Below are 24,406 nucleotides of genomic sequence, written 5' to 3'. Positions count from 1 at the left end.
CAGTTTCTGGCTTCCAGTTTCCTAGCCATTACCTTTCCCGATGGAGACCAGAATTTCTCTCCCTTCTGACCACGATATTTCCAGGGTGCACAGTTCTCTGCAATCATTGTGTTATCCCCAGAAAAAAACAGGCTGCCCAAGCACACTTACTTGCATTCTCTTCAGAGACCAATAACTGAGTGATTTTCATCAATTATAAGTTACCACATAGCTCGTTCTATGCAAGCCTATTTTATCCTTAAGGTAAAAACACTACAGAGAAAACGTATTAAAACAATAAAAGAACCTTAATGCATGCTAATAAGCTTGCCAGAGCTCATCCCAATCCAAACATGGGCTGTGGCAAGAACGGTCCTTCAACACCCCATTCATGGTGTTTCCTTTGTAGTCACATGATCATCACAGCTTCAGCTCAAAACAAGCATCCAGTCTTATTGGCCCTTAATGGGCCAAACCCGCCAACTGTAAACAAAGGACAGGGTCTCCTGGACAGAGGACCTGTCTATTCCTTAGAACAAGAAGAAGTCCCTGAGCCAATTTAAAACCAGCCTCTTATCCAAAAATCCTTTCTTTGTCTGTTAGTCCTTGGAGACTCCGTTTTAACTAGTATGTCCATCGCTCTTCAGGGGTTGGCTTCAAAGGGCTGATAACAGAGGAAGTACATTAACTTCCTACTACTACTAGAAAAGGTACATACAATACAACATACACAATTATATTTTTAATACAATGTACCCCAAAGGTTTTAACCAGTGGTGTAGCCAGCTTCTAAGAGGAGGGGGAGCAAACATAAAAAGGCGCCCCCCCCCTTGGCTACTCCTCTGGCCATGCCCCCCTTGGCTCCTCCTCCGGCTGCACTGCCCCTCCCCCCCTGGCTCCTCCGGCCCTGCCATGCCCCCCCAGCTCCTCCGGCCACGGCTGCCGGCCACCATGCTGGGCCCCCCCACTCCTCCGGCCGCGCCCGCCCCCCCCATGGCTGCTGTGCACCCCCCCTCGTTTCTCTGGCTGCGGCTGCCGGCTGCGCTGCGAGCCACATGCCGCGCCCCACCCCGCTCCTCTGGCCACGCCCGCCGCCCCCCCATGGATGCCGGCTGCACTGCGGGCCGCCAGCCTGCGCCCCCCCTCACTCCTCCGGCCGCTTTTGCAAAGGCGGAGTAAGTGGCTGCTTCCCCTGCACCCCGCTAGCTATGCTACTGGTTTTAACCCTATTTCATAAGGTTTAATTTTATTCAATAAAGTTTATCTTAATTCCATAAAGTTTGTTCAGTATATTACAGGCTATAGTCAGTCTGTTGCAGATAGTACCTGGATGATCCATTAGTCGTTGGATCTGTGGCATGCATGGAATGCTTCAGATCAAGAAAAAACATTCCCTAAGTCTTTGCTAAATTTAAATCCTATCTCTTTGTACTGTTGTTTCATCCATGCATCATGAGTCTGAATAGCTGATCCTATATAAGGAGATAAAAGTAGTTAAAAGAACACTATCATAGAAACCCTAAACATAAGGCCTAGAAATCTAAATTTAGCTTCTCAGACCTCTCCTGTGACACTGGTAAAAATATGTATAAAGGCCTCCTTTGTATTCACTAGTTTGTCCTGTGAGAACTACCACCTTTGATATCAAGTAGTCAGTCTCCGAATGGTCCATGGTCAGTGCATATCCAGCTACTGATATTTCTAGTGACCAAATCCCCTATTGCCACAGTTTAGCTCATGTTGGTAAGCTCATCCCCTGGATGGAGAAGGAATAATCAGCCTCCTCTCCCTCTTTCAGAATTTGGGTCCCACCTAAGGCTTGGTCTACACTAAACCCCCAAATCGAAGTAAGGTACGCAACTTCAGCTACGTGAATAACGTAGCTGAAGTCGACGTACCTTACTTCGAACTTACCGCGGTCCACACCCGGCAGGCAGGCTCCCCCGTCGACTCCGCGTACTCCTCGCGGCGAGCAGGATTACCGGAGTCGACGGGGAGCACTTCTGAGTTCGATTTATCGTGTCCAGACAAGACGCGATAAATCGAACCCAGAAGTTCGATTGCCTGCCGCCGAACCAGCGCGGTAAGTATAGACAAGCCCTAAGACTGTCTCTCCTCCTATTCCATCTGTTTCCCTCCCATCATGAGACTCTCTCAGCTGGATGCGCAGGATAGCCAGTTCTGGGGTAGAACTGCTCTACAGTGTCCCATGTATGTGGTCACTATTTCTGTTCTCCTCTAAATCAGCAACTCTGACATCAAGAGGTGGCACTTCAGCTCTGAGGAGTATGAGCTGCTTGATCACAGGTACACATATATGACACTTGACACAAGACAAATAGTTGTACCTGCTGCACTCTGTAGTATACTGGGTGGCCTGCATGTGACTAATCTACCTGCAGGGGCATGTGCAGGAATTTAAATTTGACTGTTTTTGAAGTGGCACATTCTCTGCCCCTGGTAAGATCCCAGGCCGGAGGAAGTCGTCCTCCGCACCATGGCCCTCGGGCCAGAGGAGCTCACACTCCCTAGTGAAGCCCCAGGGCCACAGGAGCTTGCTATTCCCCTCAGCCGTGGGGCTGGAGGAGTTCTGTGCCCTTGACAATTATTGGGGTCGGGTGTGCCCCTGCTTGCCCCACCCCCGTGTGCAGGCCCCTGGCTGCTGGTGTTCTATCTTCATAAGCAACTGGTGTTTTTATACTTTTGACTGCATACTAATATGTAATAACATTTATTTTTAAATTAGTAACTAAAGGTTTTTAATTGTTTGATTTAGTTAACTGATTTCATTTGCTTTAGTCCACTCACATCCAATTTAGGAGGCTACTCCCCTTCATTGCCAAACCCCTATCGATCCAAACTCCCTTGTTTTCATTCTGTTTCTTCTATCCACTTGAGTGACTTATCTCTGGGGCCTGTTCTGCAGAGGTGGTGGGTACACACAGCTCCAGTTAAAGTCAATGGGAGCTGCAAGTGATCAGATGCTCTGATAATCAAGTCCTTCTTAACTTCGCTAGATCATTGTTAAAGTACAGTAACTACTCACTTAACATCCTCCCAGTTAACATTGTTTCGTTGTTACGTCGCTGATCTATTAGAGAACACGCTCGTTTAAAGTTGCACAATGCTCCCTTATAATGTTGTTTGGTGGATGCCTGCTTTGTCCACTGATTACCTAGAAGAAATGATTGGACAGGGCATGTTTAAATAGACACGATTGGTTTTATTTTTTTTTATCTTGGCTTGTGGATCTCCTCTGTGCTAACCCTAGATGCTTTTGTTTTGCTTGCAACTTTTAAGCTGAACCTCAAGAAAACGATCTCGATGCTTAGTTCTTGTAATTGTTTCTTTTAAGATCTAGCAAAAAGCCTAAGTTCCAAATGTATTTTCTTTCTTTTTGTTTTTAATAAATTTTACCTCTTTTAAGAACAGGATTGGATTTTTGGTGTCCTATGAGTTTTGTGCATGTTGTTTGATTAGCTGGTAGCAACAGCTAATTTCCTTTGTTTTCTTTCTCAGCTCTTCCCTGGAGTGGGGGTGAAAGTGCTCCTTCCTGGGTTCAAGGGGGCTTGCATTTGGGTGGTGGCAGCATTTACCAAGCCAAGGTCAGAGAAAAACTGTAACCTTGGGAGTGTAATACAAGCCTGGAGTGGAAAGTATTAATTTTTAAAATCCTCGTGGGCCCCCATCTTCTGCACTCGAAGTGCCAGAGTGGGGATTCAGCCTTAAAAATACTTAGAGGCAATGCTCGTCTCTCTCTCTCTCACAGGGTGTGTGTGTCTCTGCTTTGTCTTTCTCTCACTCTCACTCTGTCACACTCACACACACACACACATACATACACACACACGGTGTGTGCATCTCTCTCTCTCTCTCTCTCTCTCTCTCTCTTTCTCTCTCTCTCTCTCTCACACACACACACACACACACACACACACACACACACACACACCAGCATTTTGGAAAGTGAAGGGAGTGGTGCACTCCAGTGGGACAGCATGGGTTCATCATCACGTTCAGTTTTCACAGGGAATGTTTGCAACCACTGCCATGCATCTATTGTGTCTCCTCCCTCCATTCGTGCTGCCCTGTAGAGTGTGAGGCTACAGTAACAACGTGTTAACTCTTGAGGGCTCAGCCAAGAGCTATTTTATTTAGCAGTAAGGCATTCCCTGGGAAATATTCCACCCTCTGACCTCCACCACCTTATCCAAGCATCACAATCATCATTGCTGTGTACAGTATTACATTGTTTGTTTAAAACTTATACTGTATCTATGTGTGTATATATATACACACAAAATATAATGTCTTTTGTCTGGTGAAAAAAAATTCCCTGGAACCTAACCCCCCCTATTTACATTAGTTCTTATAGGGAAATTGGATTTGCTTAACATCGTTTCGCTTAAAGTAGCATTTTTCAGGAACATAAATACAATGTTAAGTGAGAAGTTACTGTAGTGTGCATTATTAACCCTGTGTATTCCACCCTGTTAGAAGCATTTTGAATTAAGAGGGAAAAACGGTGCTTCAGAGTTATCTTTATACCACATATGGTGTCACATTTACAGGGTAAGCCACGCCTGAGACACCCTTTTTGTCCTTATTGAGTATGCTTTCAGGTAACAGGGTTGGCTTCCAACACCTTTTGTTTGGATGTGTTCCTGGAGGTCTCATCACATGACATAATCTTTAATTAAAGATAAATTCCTGGAGACTCCAGGACAATCCTGGAGGGTTGGCAACCCTAGATAGAATACACCCCTGTATTCTCATCCTACACGCTATTCTCATAATTTTTGTACTAAGTATGCCTTGTAAGGTATCATTTGAAAATTCATAATTTGCTAGTCAATATTGTCCTGGTAAAATATGTGTGGCAAAATTGTATGTGAAGTTATAAGGTTCCCCTGTATGGTGTTATTAACACATGTTCCAAAGCCCGCAACCCTGCCCAATCAGAAGTTGGCAAACACATCTGTCCCAAAAAAGGAATGTGTGCTCTGCTTAATTTTCATTTAAGTAGTAAACAGAGTCATCAAGCAGGAAGGGAAACAAAGGAAGTTCAAACAGTTGGAAAAAAAAAAACAGAAGGGAATGTCCTTCCACATAGACTTTCTGGCTCCTGTTTTCAACTGGATATGTTTTTCAAGAGGGGAACTGAAACTATAAAAAGGAGAGAAAAACATCCTAAGGCTCCCTCACCGCCTGTTGTATTCACAGCACCTGAAGAGACACAGGAAGAAGGTACTGGAATCTGGAGGGAAAGGCCCTAACCTGATAGTTTGGTCAGCAGTCTGCTGGAGCATGTGGTGAGAAACTTTGCTGGAATCTAATATAGTTTGTCAGACATTAATAAATGTTTTATTCTTATTTTTCTGACTTATGCCAGACTTATTTCTGATTTATGCCACGTTACTTGTATTCACTTAAAATCTATCTCTTTATAGTTTTAAAACTTATTTTATTATTTTATCAAATCCAGTATATTTAAAGGGAAGTGTCTGAATAACTACTTGATATAATAAAATGACATATTATTCCCTTTAAGGAATAACAGACTTAAAACATTTGTACTGTCCAGAAGAGAATTGGGCAATACAAGAAATACATTTTTGGGGAAAATCTGAGATTGGGGTGTATTGAGGTCATCTTGCAATGTAGCCAAGGCTGGTGAAAGCCAGAGTGTAACCCACGTGTGGCTGGCAGGCTGCAGTTACACTTGCATGCTGGAAAGCTATTTGTGAGCAGCCCAGGTGGGAGCTCACAAGGCATTGTAAGACACTCAAGGTTGCAGGGTAGGGGTGACCCCTGTGACTGGACTGTACCCTGGTATGTAATGGATATTTCCCAATAAACAACTTGTCCCTTGTTTTCCTCAAGGACTTTATCTGTGTCATTGTTCTACCACTTGTGTGTGTTCCTTTAACAACCCCTTCTGATCAAACGCTATGAATTCAGGCAGCAAAATATTACATAGTTAACCTGAAGGACAGGTGATATAATTCCCTTATTCTCCAAAAATGCTTCTTAAGCTAGATATTTAAGTATTTCTGAGGTGAAAACAAAATATATCATTAGAATAATGACTTTCCACATATAATTAGCGGTAAAGTATTTCTTATTTAACATCAGAATGGTAGTATATTTGATAATAGCAATTACTAGGTAATATTGTTTATTTTTAGAGCGGCTATAACACTTGTTATTCAGGTACTAAAATAAGACAGGAGGCTTAATTAACAATTGCTGTAAGGGAATTTTTTTAACTCAACCTACTACAAAGAGAGTTAATTAGAACAGTTAGTCTGTTCAGAACTCTCTCTGTAATTTTACTTTGAAAGCCTTGTTACACACCAAGTAAACACATAATTCTAAGTGTTTGTTTCTGCATTTCAAATAGAATATCTTACTATACTAATCAAGTAGCCATAAGCATTTTTTTTATATTTCAGCTTTTTAAGATCATAATATCCAAAAGGCATATGCTGTGCTACCATCTGTTTATTTTTCTTACCATACAAAATGAGGCTAAACTTTTAAAATAATACTTTTTGTTTAAAATAATATTTGGCAACACTTAGAGCATGCCTGTGTATGTGTGGTGAATATTGATTTAATTTAGACTTGCAAAAATGTTGTTTGTAAATTTATTCTCTAACAGAATGTTTTAGCATTAAGAACATAGCTTGTAAACTTTAAAAGTCTGTTTCTTGCTTTTTATTTCAGACACTTACACTATTTTTATTGTTTTCAAATTCATGTAAGGGTATTTAGCAGAAAGAGAGACACAGTCATAAGGGGGAAACAATTTAACAAATGTCAAAGAATAAAATATTTAACATCATAATAGCAAGAAGGGGGATGAGTATTCTTTAAGTGTGTGTGCGTGCACACCCTGCCCTCCTTCCCCCACCCTACACAGAATACTCAATGGTCTTGTATAAAGATTTTATCAGTATGACCGCGGTTCTCCACAGACCACAGTTGGAGGAACCAGTACATTAATTCTTTTCTACAGCTGCTTTTAATATTCCGAACCTCTCAGGAGCTTCAGAGCTGCCATTTATGTATTTTAAAATGAACCTCCTATTTTTCCCCCTTTTTTCTTCCAGATGTGGAAAATCTCCCTCAAATTAACCTGGTGCTGACCTCAACAAGTGACAGAGTCTTGTGAGCTACAGGGCAAGAAATAGCAGTGCTCTGTCACTGGGGAGTTGGGGAATCCAGTTTTAACCCCTTTTCATTGATATTGTTTCTAGCATAGTATTTAGAGGGATACTTGTCCTCAACAGTGATACTCTGACTAATTGAAAACTTGGTTTAGATTTAAGTTATTTTCCTTTCTTCTACTCTGAGGCATATACAGTAACTAGTGGGGCAGTTGGCTTCACATCCAAGGAGGTGCAAAACCTGTTAATTTTTGGAATACATTTACTTTAAAATATATCACAAAGAAAATCCATGATGGTAATGCGTGATATAAACATTGTATTGGAATACTTTGTGATAACTTTCCTGATACATTCATGGCTTCACCACAGATTAGATTGGAAATATTACCAATGTTAATGAAATACCATCCTCAGACTATAATGTATTGTGGAGAGACAAATGTTACTTAAGTATCATTAAAATGACTTTAATCTTTTAAGCAAATTTTCTAAGTGATATATTGTTTCAAAGCCACTTGAGGACTTTGGTAACAAAATTAATGGGAGGGCTATGATGTATTACATTTATCAGCTAATCAGTAAGGAATGCCAAGGGCACATCAAGTTCAGATTTTAAAGATAGAAACGTCTCAACCTCTGTCCCAAATGGTAATCTAAAGTGCGTTCCTCAAAAGCACTGGCCTAATTCTGTTTTTATCATTCTAAATGGGTTATAAACTGGTAATAGGGACACATTCTCTGCATTCTCTCAGTTGTGCTATCCAACGCCAGTTCTCGTGTGTGTGTTTGTTTTACAGTTTCACTTTTCGCTACATATATCTGTAAACTAAAGAAAGATGAAGAGGTTTTGCAAAGTAGTTTATTCTCTGGCCTTGAAACCTCACTTCTTTTGTTTAACCACAGACAAACAGGACAAGTTCCTTTAGTGAAAAGGAAACAAGGTATCATTGTAGACTCCTCTTTTCTATCAGGGGTGGATCCTCAGGGGGAAGGAGCCATGAGAGCAATAACTGTCCCTGCAGAGCTGTTCCTATCTTTGCTTAGGGGTCCCTTCCTTTGGAATTGTGGGGCTGAGAGTGGGCATGGCCTCCAAAACCCACAACCCCCAAACCCCTCTAATGAAAAGAGGCTGTGAAGAACCTTAAAGAGTTTTCCTTCCTCCAGGCCTCTCCCACAAGATTTTCTGTGTATTCTAGCTCTTTAATAGATAGGTCCTCAAGAATTATGACCTTCATGCTGAGATTTTCAAAGTCATGTGAAACTTGAAATGGGCATGGGGAAATGGGCATTCAAATTTCCTAGGCAGCTTTGAAAATATTAAGTGTCCAGCTGCCCTGATTATTGATCAAACGGTACTGATTTGCCTGCTGCTTGATCAGTTCTCTTTCCAAATTCCAAAATCAGTTTTGCATGTTTACATCCAATGATTAAGTTTCTAGCAAAACGTTTTTCAAGTTAATTTCTTGTTTACTGTCTTCTAAAATGAGACTGCAACGTATGGTAACTGGGGGAGAAATTACTCTTAAGGGTATTTGCTTAGCATGATTGCTCATCAAAGGCCTAGGTAATTTGAAACCATAAAACCACTGAGTGTTTCCTTTAATTTTTATTCCTATAGAAAATGATACTTCGGTTATAGAATCATAGAAATGTTGGACTGGAACAGGCCTCAATAGGTCATCTTATCCAGTCCACTGTACTGTAGCAGAACTAGACCATCCCTGATAGGTGATTGTCTAACCTGTTCTTAAAAACCTCCAATGACCGAGATTGCACAACCTCCCTAGGGAATTTGTTCTAGTGCTTAATTACCCTGACAGGTTTTTTCCCCCAATACTTAAACTAAGTGTCCCTTGCTGCAATTTAAGCCCATTACTTCTTGTCCTGTCCTCAGTGGTAAAGGAGAACAACTTATCACCGTGCTTCTTGTAACAACCTTGTATGTATTTTTATGAGCGTTATCATGTCCACACTCAGTCTTCTCTTCTCCAGACTAAATAACGCTATTTTTTTTTCAGTATTTCCTTGTAGGTTTTCTAGTTTTTAATATTTTTTGTTGCTCTCCTCTGGACTTTCTCCACTTTGTTCACATCTTTTCCACAATGTGGTGCCCAGAGCTGGACACAGTGCTCCAGTTGAGGCCTTACTGGTGCTGAGGAGAGGGAAAGAATTACTTCTCATGTTTTGCTTACAACACTCCTGCTTATACACCCTAGAATGGTCGCTTGTTTTTGTAACACTGTTACATTGTTGACTCACTTTGTTTGTGATCCACTATAACCCCCAGATCCTTTTCTGCAATGCTTCTTCCTAGGCAGTCATTTCCCATTTTGTATTTGTGCAACTGATCATTCCTTCCTAAGTGTTGTACTTGGCATTTGTCCTTATTGAATGTCATCCTGTTTATTTCAGACCATGTCTCCAGTTTGTCAAGATCATTTTGAATTTTTATCCTGCCCTCCAGAGAGCTTTCAACCCCTCCCAACTTGGTATAATCCACAAGCTTTATTAGTGTATTCTCTATGCTATTATCCAAGTCATTTATGAAGATACTGAATAGAACCAGACCAAGGACAGATGCCTGTGGGACCCTATTTGATATACCCTTCCATCTCAACTGTGAACCATTGATAAGTACTCTCTCTCTGAATACAGTTTTCCAACTGGTTGTGCATCACCTTAGTTTACCTAGCCTATATTTTTCTAGTTTGTTTATGAGAAGTTTGTTTCTGGAGACACTTCTCTCTCCCTTTGGGAAAATAGGTACCAACGGAGTGGAGTTTGAGGAACAGGGTGTTATTTCAGAGTACAGGTACAGACCAACAGAAGGAAACAAGGGAACACATGTTCACTTCTGACTTTGTATTATAGGCACTCCTGGCAGCATCCAGCATCCCTCCACTTTTCTTCCTCCGTACATTCTACCACTAGGCAAATGATCTTCTAATTCTTGCATTCATTTTCTTAGGTTCTGATTTTATAAGCAAGAAGCCTCCAATAGGTGATCTGAAAGAAATATCACTTTGAGACTCCAAACTGTTAAAGAGAATATTTTTAATTGTTAAGTCTACACCAATAACGGGCCTAACTCTGTAGCCATACTCAAGAAAAACTCCTATTACTTTCACTGGCATATAGCTTGAGTAAGGACTGCAGGATTGGCCTCATAAACTTTTCAAAATTGTAGCTTAAAGTAAAGTTGACTTTGTACCAAGTCCAGGTCCAAATTTCTTATGCGCAAAGGAGAGCAGGAAGGAACGGTAGACTCTATCCCTGATTGTGTTGTGTTGTCCTTGATTTATTTAGCATTGCCCTTGATTTCCATTTTGGAGAGTTGAGAACAAGGAGCAAATCAGAAAAAAGGGGGAAGTGAGAAAAAAATGAAAGACAAAAGGGAAGGCATGGTGGTAGGATGGGAAGAAATGAAAATACCACAACGTGGGAAAAGGAAGAATAATTCAGGAATGCTAATATAACAACATTCCAACATGCTTGCAATGACATCAATAATTCTTGCCCTGGTAATCAGCAATCTTGTAATTGATTGAGTCCTGGAAATCCAACAAAGTAGCTCAAGAAATAGCAATAATTTTAATTCATGCTCTCAAAATTTTACTGTCACTTACAAGTAAGTGAACTGAAACTGTGACTCAGCATCTGTTATTTACAGTGGGTCCTCTACACTATATTGTTTGCATTCTGCAGAAATCGGTAGAGAAAGATTGCCTGACTGCTGTTTCCCCACTTGGGATCCTCACAAGTTAAAAAAATATATGCAACCCTGTGAGGCACATTTTAAATCTAATTGACTGCTGCTCAAATAAGGTATGGCCTGCAACCAGCAAGGTTGTTTGGTTAGCAAAGCTGCAGCAGAACCTGTGATTTTCAGAGCTGTAGTGTAAGAGAGGCCTTGTCTCACTGTTTCTGACATCACCATGCTGCACATCACACTCATCAGCCCTTTGATAGCTTCATTCTGTCAAACATCAGAGTGGGCAGCATAGGTTGCACTGACAAGAATTCAGCTGCAGGACATGACCAGAAAAGTAAACACAGCTTCGTGCTGTCAGAAAGACTCTTTGCTGGGTGAACTTAACAGGTCCTTGCATGAGCACAAGGAACTCCTTGTCCAAGGAGTGGGCAGCCCACCAAAACCACTTGACTTTCCACCAATGTAAACTGAGTACAGCAGCTCTTAAGCTAAATGCTGTATGTGAATTTCGCAGTAATGGAGGGTAGGACAGCAAGGCTGTGGTTACATGAAACTTGGAACTCCACCTATGGTCATGACTCATATGAAAGGCACCTGTTAACCAATTATAGTAATGATTGCTCATATGATAGGCACATATGATAGCTTTGTTGATTGCCAAATAGCTAGTTAATATAAGTTGTATGCTTTTGTAGCTTGTCAGAGTTATCTGCCGGACAGGTTACCCAACCTTGACTCTGTCCAATCAGCAGAGCTCCAGTGATTTGTAACCTTGCTTCTGCAATCAAGAACTGTTTATTACTTGCCAAGACTCCAGAGTTAGTTCTCTCAGACCAGATGGGTAGCAGGTGGGAACCCGTGGGGAGTACTATTGCTTAGGAAGGTGAGGCTGTGTAGTGACCCCAGCAGGGAGCACTGAGCTAATGGACCTGCTAGAGCAGGCTTCCACAGTGATTATAGCAAAGGTGTGTAAGCCATTCTACAATATCTCAGCAAATAGAGCAAAATCTTCTCAGTATTTACTCAGTTTTCCACAGTTAAGCAAAACATATCCTGCTATGTTGCAATATTTTTCTTTTTATGGGTTGTCTGATGTTTTCATTGATAATTCCTTCATCATCCTCTGGGCACAATAACTTCAGCTCATTAAGCCATCTGTTAAATTAACATACTTTTTTATAGAATAGGATGCTTTCTTTGCTCTTTTTCACTCCTTTTCTAGAGAGTGTGCCTCTGCTGGGACAATCTTAAGGGGTCCATGGATTGAAGCCCAGGTCTGTGGGACATTCTGATTTGTCAGTGATTTTTTTTCTCATCCTCCTCACAGCTGCTCAATGTTTGAGCTTTGGGTCTATGAGACCACTGGGACGCATATGTGTCTTTGCAATGGTGTCAGCAGGTCTATTAATGGCATGAGGGCCTCTACGGGGCCTCTGGGTCTGTGGCCTTCTGAAGATGAGCTACCCTTCTTCCAAGTAGTGAGTGTGTCCCCTGACCAGAATAAGAGGAAGCTTAGTAGTGTGGAAGCTGGCAAATGGACGGAGAAAGGAATAAGCAAGAATAGTCCTAGAGTTTAAGACCAGAAGAGAGACACATCTTTTAGGTTAGTAAATGCAATTGAGTTTAGTTAATATCATTTCATTTATGTTGTTGCACTTCCCTGGCAGATGACCTATGCCAGTGGTTCCCAAACTTGTTCCGCCGCTTGTGCAGGGAAAGCCTCTGGCTGGCCGGGCCGGTTTGTGTACCTGCCGTGTCTGCAGGTTTGGGCAATCGTGGCTCCCAGTGGCTGCGGTTCGCTGCTCCAGGCCAATGGAAGCTGCTGGAAGTGGCGCATGCTGAGGGACATACTGGCCGCCACTTCCAGAAGCTCCCATTGGCCCGGAGCAGCGAACAACGGCCACTGGGAGCCGCGTTCGGCTGGACCTGCAGATGTGGCAGGTACACAAACCGCCCTGGTCCGCCAGGGGCTTTCCCTGCGCAAGCGGCAGAACAAGTCTGGGAACCACTGACCTATGCTATGGTGAGTTTAGGGCAAAAAGATGGGATGGCAATTCTGAGCTTTTATATTCTATTGATATTACTAGTTACTCTGGATTCCATAGCTAAAAAACTGGAGAAACAGACGCTATCTGGGTTCTAGTAGTCCAAGGAATTGTAAAAGGGTCTGAATGGCTTTCTAGGGAGTTACCTGGCATAGGAGGTATCCCTCTGTGAAGTAGGGATGGAAGGAGGCAAATAATTAGGGGAGGAGCAGGCCATACATGGCCTTGCAATTCTGTCATAACTTGGAGTCATGGGATCTTCTCTAAGCTGCACTGGGTGCTGGACAGGTCCCTGGGCAGGCCAGAATTCATATAGCATCAAATTGTCAGAAACCCACTTTACTTTCCCGCTGCCTGATCTGTGCTTTGATTTAATCTGGCTCAGATAAAATAGTCCAAATGTATGCACAATCCTAAAAAAGATGGAGGTTTCACAGCCCCAAAACACCCAGTTTATTTGGATGATGAGCCCTTGGGCAAAAAAAATGTCAGTTATGCATAAGGGACAGCACAAGAAGCTGGACTCTACCTGTCCTGGAGCAGGGGAAACCAATAGGAATGTGAAGATCTCTCTGCCCTTCTAGAATGAGTCAGATAAGTTTTGGGAATTACAGGGAATCAGCTCACTGGCCCTGTTCAAAATCAGAAGGCCATTCCTAATCACAGTGACAATCCCTCTGGATACTAGTCAGTTAAAATTTGGGGAGGTGAAGGGCACAGCACAGTTCAGAATGCTGAGGCCAGCTGGCATGGCTGAGAGGATCTTCAAAAAGGGGAAAGGCTGTGAACCTGAAACGTTCCCACCTATTCACGTAAAAAGCTGAGGGAATGAACTCAGATAAATAGTCAGCTCACAAAATTGGCTTCAATGGGACAAAATTAGGTGAGCACGCTATAGGGTGTATTGCTGAGGGGCCAAAGAAAAGGGGCCTGATCCAATATGCATTGAAGTTAATGGAAAGACTCTCTTTGACTTAAAAGGCATCAGACCTGGTCCAGAATGAGCATAGAGACTGAACTATACTCTCAGCTCTAAAGGTGATCCCCTCAAATCATGTTTCAGTCAGGGGAAGCATGCATTGTGCTTTATCTTCTCCATTGCTGTCAGTCCTGCACCTTTCATGAGTAGTCCAAAAAATAAATAAGTAAATAAAAACCCTTGAGTCAATATCTGTTTCTGGATGAGTGTTTTTCTGGATGTACATACATTTAAAATGCCTTTTTTCCCCCCTTTTCATTTGATTTGTGAAAGACAGTTGGGCCTTTTAGCTGAAGCTTATAACTCCACTCCACTCACCTGACTCCACTGAAGACATCCATTTCACAAGGGTTTTCCCCTCTTTATTATTTGCTCTGATGTGAGCAGCAGCCCATGGAAAGAACTAGAGTGAACCATATAACATCCTTACTATTAATAGGCTCAGAAAGCGCAGTCTGTGAAAATACACTAGTTCCGTTTAAAAAAAAAATGGAACTTTTACCACACCTCATTCACATGATGAATGAAAATGCTGAACCATTTCTACAAGACAGATGAACATTCTGAGCTAAAGAAGGTTGTTCAGGCAGAGTGCCTCAATGAAACCTATGGTTATGAATGATGACTGCAGAACCTTTCTCTATCAGTATTAATGATGCTTAAAATGTATTCCTGAATATACACATCTGCTTACAAATATAGATAGATATGAAAGCATGTCATGCTCCATGACTCTTTTTTTCCTTAACAAATAGATTAGTGCAAGCGGATGCCATAGTTCAGCTTCATAAGTTTACTAATGTAAATTGAAAAAGTTTCGTTATAGTTTGATGAATGTTCCTGTCTGCATTGAATCCTCTGAACCATAATAATTTTTATCTAGAGATGTGCCAAAGTACCTGAGAATAATTTGGGCAGCTGGCGAACTGTGTTATCCACCAGTTCACAGACAGAACCTTTACCTGTTTGCTTCACTTCCTTCCCCTTCAATAAATTTGGCCAGAAAATTGCTATCCACCTTGAGGAGATATCACTTCTATAAATGGGTTTTTATTTACCTTGTTCATAGTGTCACACTTCAATCAAATGTGACATAACACACATCATATGATATAATGCCACCCAGGACAAAGCACCATTTCTGAATGATTAAGTTGATGATGAAGTGATTTGTGATTGTGATTCTTTAGTGGATCAATTTATGGATTTTTTGTAATGGTAAACTTGTCAACTGACAGCTCTGGATGTGTATAAGTGAGAAATTGACAGCTCAGAAAATAAATGAAGTAGGGACAATGCAAGCTTTTCTATTCCATGCCCTATTGGTGTCCTCAACCTTGACCTAAAAGGATGATCCCCAATACACATGCATGATAATTCAGTCTTTATTTAAAGTCTTTCCCCCCCCTGATTCTAACATTGGCTTTTATTGATTTTCTGTTGCCTGCAATTTGTGGGAAATCATTAGAGTCACCTATTTCATTTTAAAATAGTAACACATCATTGGGCAATGCAGGAAACATCTTAACTTGTCAGAATATTTTAAGGGCTCAGTACTGGGGAATTTATTACACTATTTAAAGTGTGCCATAATTTGTGTCGTACATGGAAAAATGCTTTTCTTTCTGATTTGTTTTAAAAGCAATTATTTTTGGAAGATGTATTATGGAAGCAGTCTAAATGTTACCATGTTTTCAAGGGATGGGCTCAGGTTTAGGCATCCGTTTCTATTATAATACCATATTAAAGTGAGCAGCTTATTTTATATTTTGGGTATTGGTAAATAAGAATAAATTGATTTCCCATATAACTTATTGTAAATTTTAGTGAAAAATTACGGACATAGCAAGATGGTAATTGGTGTTTGGAAACACCATCACAGAGCAGCTACCCAAAGCGTGTTGTAAACATTCATTTAAAAGAATATAGTATCAGATCTTTTAATCTATGACTGTTTCATCCAAAAATAGCCCCAGTATTTTGCAGTGTTCTATGTGCTCCCCTTACTTACTTACTCCCCTTGGTGAGTACTTATTCATGAAAGATGTCTCTCTGAAGCTAGTAAGACCCATCCTCCCCCCAGTGAGTAAGCACTGCCAATGTGAGCAAGGGGACTTCTTGTTTATGAAGATTTGCTTTCGACCTACAGGAAGCTTTTCCCACTTGGTGAAATCCTGAAGCATTTCCTCTGTTCTTACATCGTCCTGGGTGCAGCTGGTTCCCAAAGAAAGTGGCCAGGCTGCAGGTACTCACTAATTCATCCTGCTTCTTAACCTGCTGCAGGTTCACCATATTATCAACCTGAAAAACTATGGGAGGTGTCTAAATTTATGGCATCATATACAGTACAGACATTACACCACAGCATGGATATAAATAGCAGTGTAGATGGTGAGGCACTGCTTACGTGAGTAAAGTGCCCTATATGCCTGAACCCCAGGATTATAGGCGTGGGAAGTAGGAATGCGGGGTGTGCTGCAGCCCCCCCAGGTTTTGTGCCCAGGGTTCCGCCCCCCGTGCCCTGGCCACCCAGGGTCCCAGTCGCCAACCCCGCTACTGCCTGGAGGCTTACTGCCAGCCCCAGGCACTGTTTGGGTGCCAGTCCAGGTTGGACACCAGCCCCATGCTTGCTGCCGGCCCAGGGTTCTGCTCAGACGCGGCTTTCCGGCCGCCGGCCCCGCATGCGGGGTCTCAGATTCCAGGGGCCCGGGGGCTCCGCTGCCAGCCCCACAGGCAGGATACCTTACCCCTGTCTGCCTCCCTCTCTGCATCCGCCTTACCCCTGTCTGCATCCCCCCACTCCCAGAGCCACGGTCCTGCTCCCAGCCTAGCTCTAGGGCATGGTGATGTGCATGGGCAGAGGTCAGGGATGCAGCTCAGCACCCCCACTCCAAAAAGTGTTCCAGCACCATTGCCCAGGGTATGTGCCCTACATGGCTCTGTACATACCCAAGCAGTGCCACTCACATATACAATGTTATTTTTATCAGTGTCATGTCCAGGGCTCCCTGCTGCCTCTGCACTGCTGGAGCCATTCACTGATGCATGTACCTACACATTGCAGTGAGTGTCGATACAACCTGCCTTTCTCTGCAGGGTGTAACTACATGTACCCTACATGCTACTGCAGGTGTATACACGGTCTAAAACAATGCAGGTGCATCAAAAGAGGGGTTTTGAAGGATATAAGGAAGGTTTGTGGATTTCAGAATAAAAATCTGGGGCACTTCACAGAAAGAGAGAGGTGATTGAAAAGGGAGTCTCACTTTTGGGTCTCAAACCCCTATCATGAGACCAGCTGGAATTTCCAAAGTTTGAACACACACACCCTCAGTAGTGAAACATCCCAACCCAACAGTGCCCACAATAGTCAGATCCTTTTTTCAAGACAAAGGATGAAACATGAATGTGTGTGTGTGTGTGTGTGTGTGTGTGTGTGTGTGTGTGTGTGCGTGTGCGCGCGCCTTCAAGGCTTCACATAAAGTCCAAACCCTGAGGTGGATGGGTGGGCAAGAAGCCTGTGAGCTATTGCCTTCAAAGAAGTAGAATTATAAGGCAAGGAATTTTCACTTTTTCCATTTTTCATTCTTGGAGAGTAAATGGTTTGAAGGATATTAAAAGTAACCCACACTGCATCAGGATGTGAAGAAATTATAGTCTCAAACTCAACAAGCAATCAAAAGTATTTGTTTTGAATTTTTAACAAAGGAAGAAACCAGGTGTCTCCAATTTGGTTTCATGAGGCACAAACACAAATAGATCACATGATGAGCCTGTAAGAGTTTCAAATTCAGCCTGGTCAGAAAAGAGACATCCCAAGAGAATCTAGGGGTGGGACAGTTTGACCCTTCTTGTTTAGGACTAAGAGGCCAAAGTGGGATTCATTTCCAGAGAGAAAAATCCAGTGATGTTGTTCTGAAAACATGACTTGAGCATCATATATCCACTTATATTTATAACTGAACTGTCCCTGAGGTATGCAATGAGACTTGTTCCACCTCAGGTAGCATGTGAGCTAGTGAGAACAGGTTATCTAGGTTGTATTAGCAAGAAATGGAAACAGACAGCCTTTAGACACGGTCCTTTTGTTGACAGCAATGTCCAAGGGATTGGTGCCAAAGAAACAGAGCTGAACTGACCACTAATGCTTTTGGATTGCCCAACACAAAAGGAGTGGGAGGGAAAGATCTCTGATGTCAAGCTTTGGGAGGAGAACTTCAGTAATGTAAGCCAACAAACCAGTGATTACTAAACCTTGAAAATAGAACTGGTTGCAAATGTTTTGATATAACATTTTGTGAACAAAAATGGCTTTTTAAAATTAATCAGAACTTTTCAGAGGGAGAAAAAAAATGACCATTTTCACTGAATGTCCATGTTTCCACTGAAAACTGCAAAGCTGATTTTTCCTCCGTCCCTCTCTGAGTTTTGGCACTGAAAGCTGAAAAAATTCAGTTTTAAACAGAAAAAAAAATCAATGCTAAAAAGTAAACAATTTGGGGCATTTGAGTTTTCATGTGGGTTTTTTTTTATGAAATTCCATTGAAATTAAAAACAAAACCAAAAAAAAACAAATAAAAATGTTTAGTTTGCATGTATTTTTTTCGGGGGGGTGGAAGGAAGGGTGGACCAGCTCTGTTGAAAACCTAGACCAATAGACCAATAGAACCTTAAGAACATTTCCTGAGCTGAGTGTCATCAACAGAAGACGTTCCATAAACTAAGCTATGACGTAAGCTAATCAAGTCTTCAAGGCATTTGTTTAGATTGTCTTAAAACCCCACTGCACAGCGGGCTTTTCAATGATGGTTTGAAATATGCAAAACCCCAAAGAAACTAAAAAATTAGGACTGTGCTCCATCTTTCTCCTAATTCTATATGTCTGAAATAAATATTCTGTGACTAAAACACAACAGATCGATACTGAAACTGAAAAGTGATGCTGGAAATTGAGTTTAGTTATCAGTGGTTTCATGAATGATTTTGGATGGAAATTGGTTGAGATAGAAATAGACCATAAGCTGCTGGAAGTGGTTTTACAAAAACAATTGTTTAAAGTTATTATTTAAATTTCGAAGAGTGATAATGAAATCGCCAAATATTTATTAAATGTGAAGGATACGGTTTCAAGAGCACCTGTAAAGAAAGAAAGCAAGTAGCTGCAGGACGAAAAGTTTGAAATTAATATGATTCAACTACTATACATCTCTTTAACAAAATTTGGCAAGTTCAAATGAGAGAACCAAAATGACCCCATTGTACAACAACTTGAGAGAATAAGTCTACATTGATAGTCAACAAAAGAATTGTGGGTTTCTCAAAGTATAAAATTGTATTGTGGCTACATAGAGGAAATTGTTCTATATGATGGGATACTGCACAAAGAACATTGAATCATAATTCCACACAACACACACAAATTGCTTTGTTCAAAAAAGTGAAGCATAATTCACAGTGTATATCTGAGAACTGACAAGTGCAAAAACAGAACATGGGATGATGTTCCCAGGCCTGAATGCTGCTATAAGGTATCCAAAAGTGAAATCTGATGTGCAGGAAACAAAACAAAACAAGGAAACACTGAAAACCACGTGCGATTTCTGATTGCCCTCAGTCCAAATTTGGCATAGATCTATTTTGCATTAAATAGAAAATATTACATCTTACTAGTCACCTACTACTAATTTGTTTTAATGGAACTCTTTCATGACACATTGAGTAGCAATGTAATAATAGATTGTAAATATCAATTTGGGATTCCAAATGAGTTAAAATATAATGGCCATTATGCAGCAGTGACTCCTGTTGGCAATTTTTTTGTTGATGTATTTGTTCAGGCATCCATTGTCATCCATTTACTGTCCATAGTCAAATGGGTAGCAGAAAAGACTGCAAAGAGCTTAAGAAAATAAAAGCTGTGGTCAATTCAAATAACCAATTAATAGTGTTAGACTATCTTGATCTACTTTACAGTGTTCTATTAAAACCACCAGTTCATACATCCATAGATTTTAAGGACAGAAGGTACTATGACAATTATCTAATCTTCACTTTTCACCCCATAACTCCTCTATTGAGCACAGTAACTTGTGGTTGAAATGTATTTTAGAAACACATTTAGTCTCAATTTAAAGACTCAAAGTGTTGGAGTAACCACCACATATCTTGGTAATCTGTTCAAATAGTTCATTATGCTCACTGAAAATTTGAACTTTATTTGCAATTTCAATTTTTCTAACTTCAGGTCTTGTCACTGGATGATATTATACCTTGGTTTGCTAAATTAAAGAGCCCTGTAGTATCAGATGCATTCTCCTTATATTGCTACCAATAAAAGATGTTGGTTTAGTCTTCTCTTAACCTGTAATTTGATAAGATAAATAAATGGAGCTCTTTGTGTGTCTCTATAAGGAATGTTTTCCAGAACTTGATCATTTTTGTAGCTCTTTTCTGAACCCTCTCCATTTTTTCCACATAAAATTGGGAAATAAAAAGTTCGGAGACTCATGAGCAGATGAACATAAACCTTAGTGCCAACATTTAATAAGCTCATTAAGCCAAAAACAATTAACCCTGCAGTATCAGAGGGGTAGCCGTGTTAATCTGAATCTGTAAAAAGCAACAGAGGGTCCTGTGGCACCTTTGAGACTAACAGAAGTATTGGGAGCATAAGCTTTCGTGGGTAAGAACCTCACTTCTTCAGATCCATTACTTGTATCTGAAGAAGTGAGGTTCTTACCCACGAAAGCTTATGCTCCCAATACTTCTGTTAGTCTCAAAGGTGCCACAGGACCCTCTGTTGCTTTTAACCCTGCAGTGTTTTTTTTAAAAAAAAAGAAAAAAGAACCTGAAAATCTGCAGGGGGTGGGGGTAGCTATGACAAATAGTTACCCCATTGCAGGTTTGAGAGAATAACCTATTTCTCATAAAACCATTGCAGTTCAGTAATAGCAGCTATTGTCAGATTATCAATAACATACAGTCCCTGACTGTGACCAGGGCTCCTAGGCTATATGGTAATACTAATAATTAATAATATTTGTATTTAATTTTTCAAAAGAGCAAAAGAAGACATGACAGTTTAGCACTATAGTAAATGGATACTGGCCCCTGCCATGTCATATGCATAGTAACCTTTTTGTAACCTTGACCCATGTCATGACTGGGGCCAGGAAATGAAGGCCAGTCTCCTACTAGCTCCTCTGAGGGACACAACTTTATTATTCTCTCCATTTATCCCCACTTAACATTGCCAACCTATCCTACCCTCTACCTAAACAACAAGGAGTCTGGTGGCACCTTAAAGACTAACAGATTTATTTCGGCATAAGCTTTCGTGAGTAAAAACCTCACTTCTTCGGAAGCTACTCACGAAAGCTTATGCCGAAATAAATCTGTTAGTCTTTAAGGTGCCACCAGACTCCTTGTTGTTTTTGTAGATACAGACTAACACGGCTACCCCCTGATACTTGATACCCTCTACCTAGTCCCTTCAGTTCTCTCCTGCTAATCTAACTCCCTCTCAGTCAGAAATCTCCCTCCTGCCCATTGCAGGCTCAAATCCCCACTCATCTTCCCTCAGAAACTCCCTCAACCTAGCTGATCCCACCATTCCTTCCCCCCTAGCCTCTCCAAGGTTCAAAATCAGCTCACAGCTCAGAATCACCCACTTGGCTCTGAACCCTCCTTCCCATTATCCCCAGGCTCAAAAGCCCTACTGTTCTCACTTGATTCCTCCTACAACTGTCCAAACTGAAATTCCCAGAAAATTTTCCTTCACACATCCAACTCCAAAACCTCCACTTGACACCATTTCATAAACTAAGACACTTTCTCAGACGTTTTAGAACCATCAGATGGTCCCTGAGGGCATCAGGTGGTACTGAATCTTGCAATATAGCAGCCACATTATAGATACTTTTATAAACAGAATGTATAGTGCTGTTGACAGCTAGGGCATTATTGGTGATACTTATACCTGGAATAACCTGCAGCCCCTGCTTAGTTCTTACTGTGGTAAAACTCTAACTGTAGTCAACAGAAATTTTACCTCAATAAGGAGTGAGGAAAAAGTTGAGTGAGCATTTCATGATTTGATCCATTAAATTCTGATGATGGGTCATTTCAAGATGTACATGTGAAATCCTTGCTTGCTTCCCATGGCAACAAAGTTAAGTTACTGGCTGACTTCTGAATACTGTTTAAAATAAAATTTATTTAAATGTGGGTAGCGTTTTGTTAGTAAAAATATTTATTTTTAAACTGCTAAATGTTGCTTCTCTGTTTTACTTAACAGAAAAGATTTGGTTACTCTAGTACTTGAATTGCTCTCCCATCTGATTTTCCTTTCTTCACATGAAAGCATCTACAAGTGGCTGTCACAATACAAGGAACAATACAAGCAATACAAGGAACAGCTCAAAGCTCTTGTTTGCTGTGTGCAAATTAATCTGATTTGCGTGTTTTGTTGGTTTAAAAAAATTAGGTTTGTCATAGTAAAACAGACATTAATTTAGTTTCTAGCACCACAGCCACAGCCTGCAGCTCCCTCATGATTAATATCAATGTGAGACGCATGTGCAGAGTGGCTTTAGGTTGAGGGCTCCAATTGTTTGTCCCAGTACTAGTCTTCTGTGCTATTTTTTTGCCTTTGTGCCACTCTTTGAGTCCTTGTTAAACCTCTGCAGATTTGAAAAAGGGTCAGATCTGCCTTTCAGTTTTCTGCTAACTTCATTGGATGGATGCATAACAGTTTATCTTAAACATTATGAGGAATGAAACTTGCACTGAATCCACAGTCTATTCTATTATTTGCTTCATCACTCCTTTGGGATGTCTCCAATCTATTACCTGGGTGGGATGAAGATGAGAAAGCAGAAAGAAGCATGTATTGATCAAGATATCAATTTTTAATTTTTTTATAAATCAATATATTTTATAGTTTCTCTTATTAACATGCTCTGTGTGAGTCTAATTTAGAGAAGGATGAAAAATATATATGGTTAACTGCTGATCAGCATGCTGACAATATTTGATGACTAAGTGTCCCCAAGCACCTAGGTTGGCAAATCTCAATCTCACGAGGCAACATGTTAAAGAATTGGCAATTCAAACAATAGTGTCATACAGTTTAGCATTATATTGTTTATGCTGATAAAATATTTAAACAACTGGAGAAAATATTAAAAAGTACTGGAAGCAGAAAGCAAAGGCAGAGAATATTAGTTCACCTTCAAGTGAAACTTTGTTTCACAGCCAGTGTGCATAGATTTCAGTTAAGAGTTATAATGGGAAACTATTACCCTATGGGTAAAAAAGTGCCTGCTGGTGGAGGATAATGCCAGCAGTCTCAAGATTGGATTCTCTTTTGTTGTCTTTGCTAATTATATCCCCAATGAAGTTTTAGAAGCTATGCAGGCAGAGATTGGTAATTTTACATTCGGTGATAAAAAAACATGGATTTACAAAGCACTTGTCAATTCTTTAACATGTTGCTAAGGCTATGTGATTTCTCAGAGATGTTTGGATGGGACTAAGCAGCTCCCAAGTAAACAATGAATAGAAGACAAAGAAATGTGCATTGTAATTTTAGGGGAAAGTTCTGCTCTCTTTTAAACCAAAAGAGGTGTATATGATCTGTTCAATGGAATCTAAGTCATATTGTGTCACTTCATCCTCTCATATGTATGTGATACAAATTGTATTTGCAGATGGGCATCTTTCCCAAATGTCTGAAGTCCATCATATTTATGTCTCCATTCACTTCACTGAATGCATTTGAGGGCTCATTAACTCAGTGGAAAGATTTTCATTGAGTTCTAAGAGCTCTGTATAAGGCCCTAGTTTACCTTTGTGGCTCACATGGTAGAAATGGGATAGTTCATCTCTGTTACTACCAAACATATTGTAAAACATATAGTTACATATTGTAACATCTGTTAGTTCATTAGTGCTCATGGTCATATGATACATTTTTGTGGTTGATGAAATAGCTGATGGACAAACTCAAATACATCACTGTGATGAGGTGTATGAATTCCATACTGGGACAAAAGGGTTTAAGGAGCAGTTCTGAGGCCTGGGAACTCCTCCCTGCTGAATCTACAGAGCCTGCTCCAGCTGAAGGGGTTTGAAAGGGAGCCAAATTGCTTAGAAGGATAGGAGGACAGGCCCATTTTTAGAGCTCCGAGTACAATACAGCAGAAATCCTTACTGCAAGCAGCACCCTCCCACCTCCACAGGCCACAGAAGAAGATCCAAGAAGGACACCGAGGTGAGAGATAGCTGGGAGCTTTTTTCTCTTGGTTGAGAGAAGCCTGGGATGTAGAGTCCTGAGCTGGGAGCTTGACTAGAGATGAGCTGTTCAGAGTCTGCAGCCTGCCTGGAATCCTACTAGAGAGGGGAAGTATGACAGACCCCAGGCAAGGGGATTATAACTAGGAACTTGGGCCAGTTTGAAGCTGGGGGCTGGCCTGCAAAGAAGGTCACCATCTGAGACCTGCTGGATGATTCAGCT

The 24,406-nt window shown here is 41.0% G+C and overlaps 1 long non-coding RNA gene across 3 annotated transcripts in view; it reads left to right on the top strand.

Annotated features, from left to right (window-relative positions):
• LOC112059544 (uncharacterized) overlaps nt 1-24,406 on the top strand; it is a 161,309-nt gene that overhangs the window by 101,215 nt on the left and 35,688 nt on the right. The window contains exons 4-5 of one of the 3 annotated variants that reach the window (XR_010598567.1): nt 5,203-5,291; nt 7,095-7,583. The exons of 1 other annotated variant lie outside the window; for it this stretch is intronic. This is a non-coding gene — a long non-coding RNA (uncharacterized LOC112059544). Of the gene's footprint in view, nt 1-5,202; nt 5,292-7,094; nt 7,584-24,406 lie in introns of those variants that run through there. One more of the 3 variants, XR_002888853.3, reaches the window with a different exon arrangement.

This window comes from Chrysemys picta, chromosome 2 (assembly GCF_011386835.1).
Source record: "Chrysemys picta bellii isolate R12L10 chromosome 2, ASM1138683v2, whole genome shotgun sequence".
NCBI classification, from domain to species: Eukaryota; Metazoa; Chordata; order Testudines; family Emydidae; genus Chrysemys; species Chrysemys picta.
Note: the sequence above shows the minus strand (reverse complement) of the source record. Positions and strands in the feature narration are given on the sequence as shown.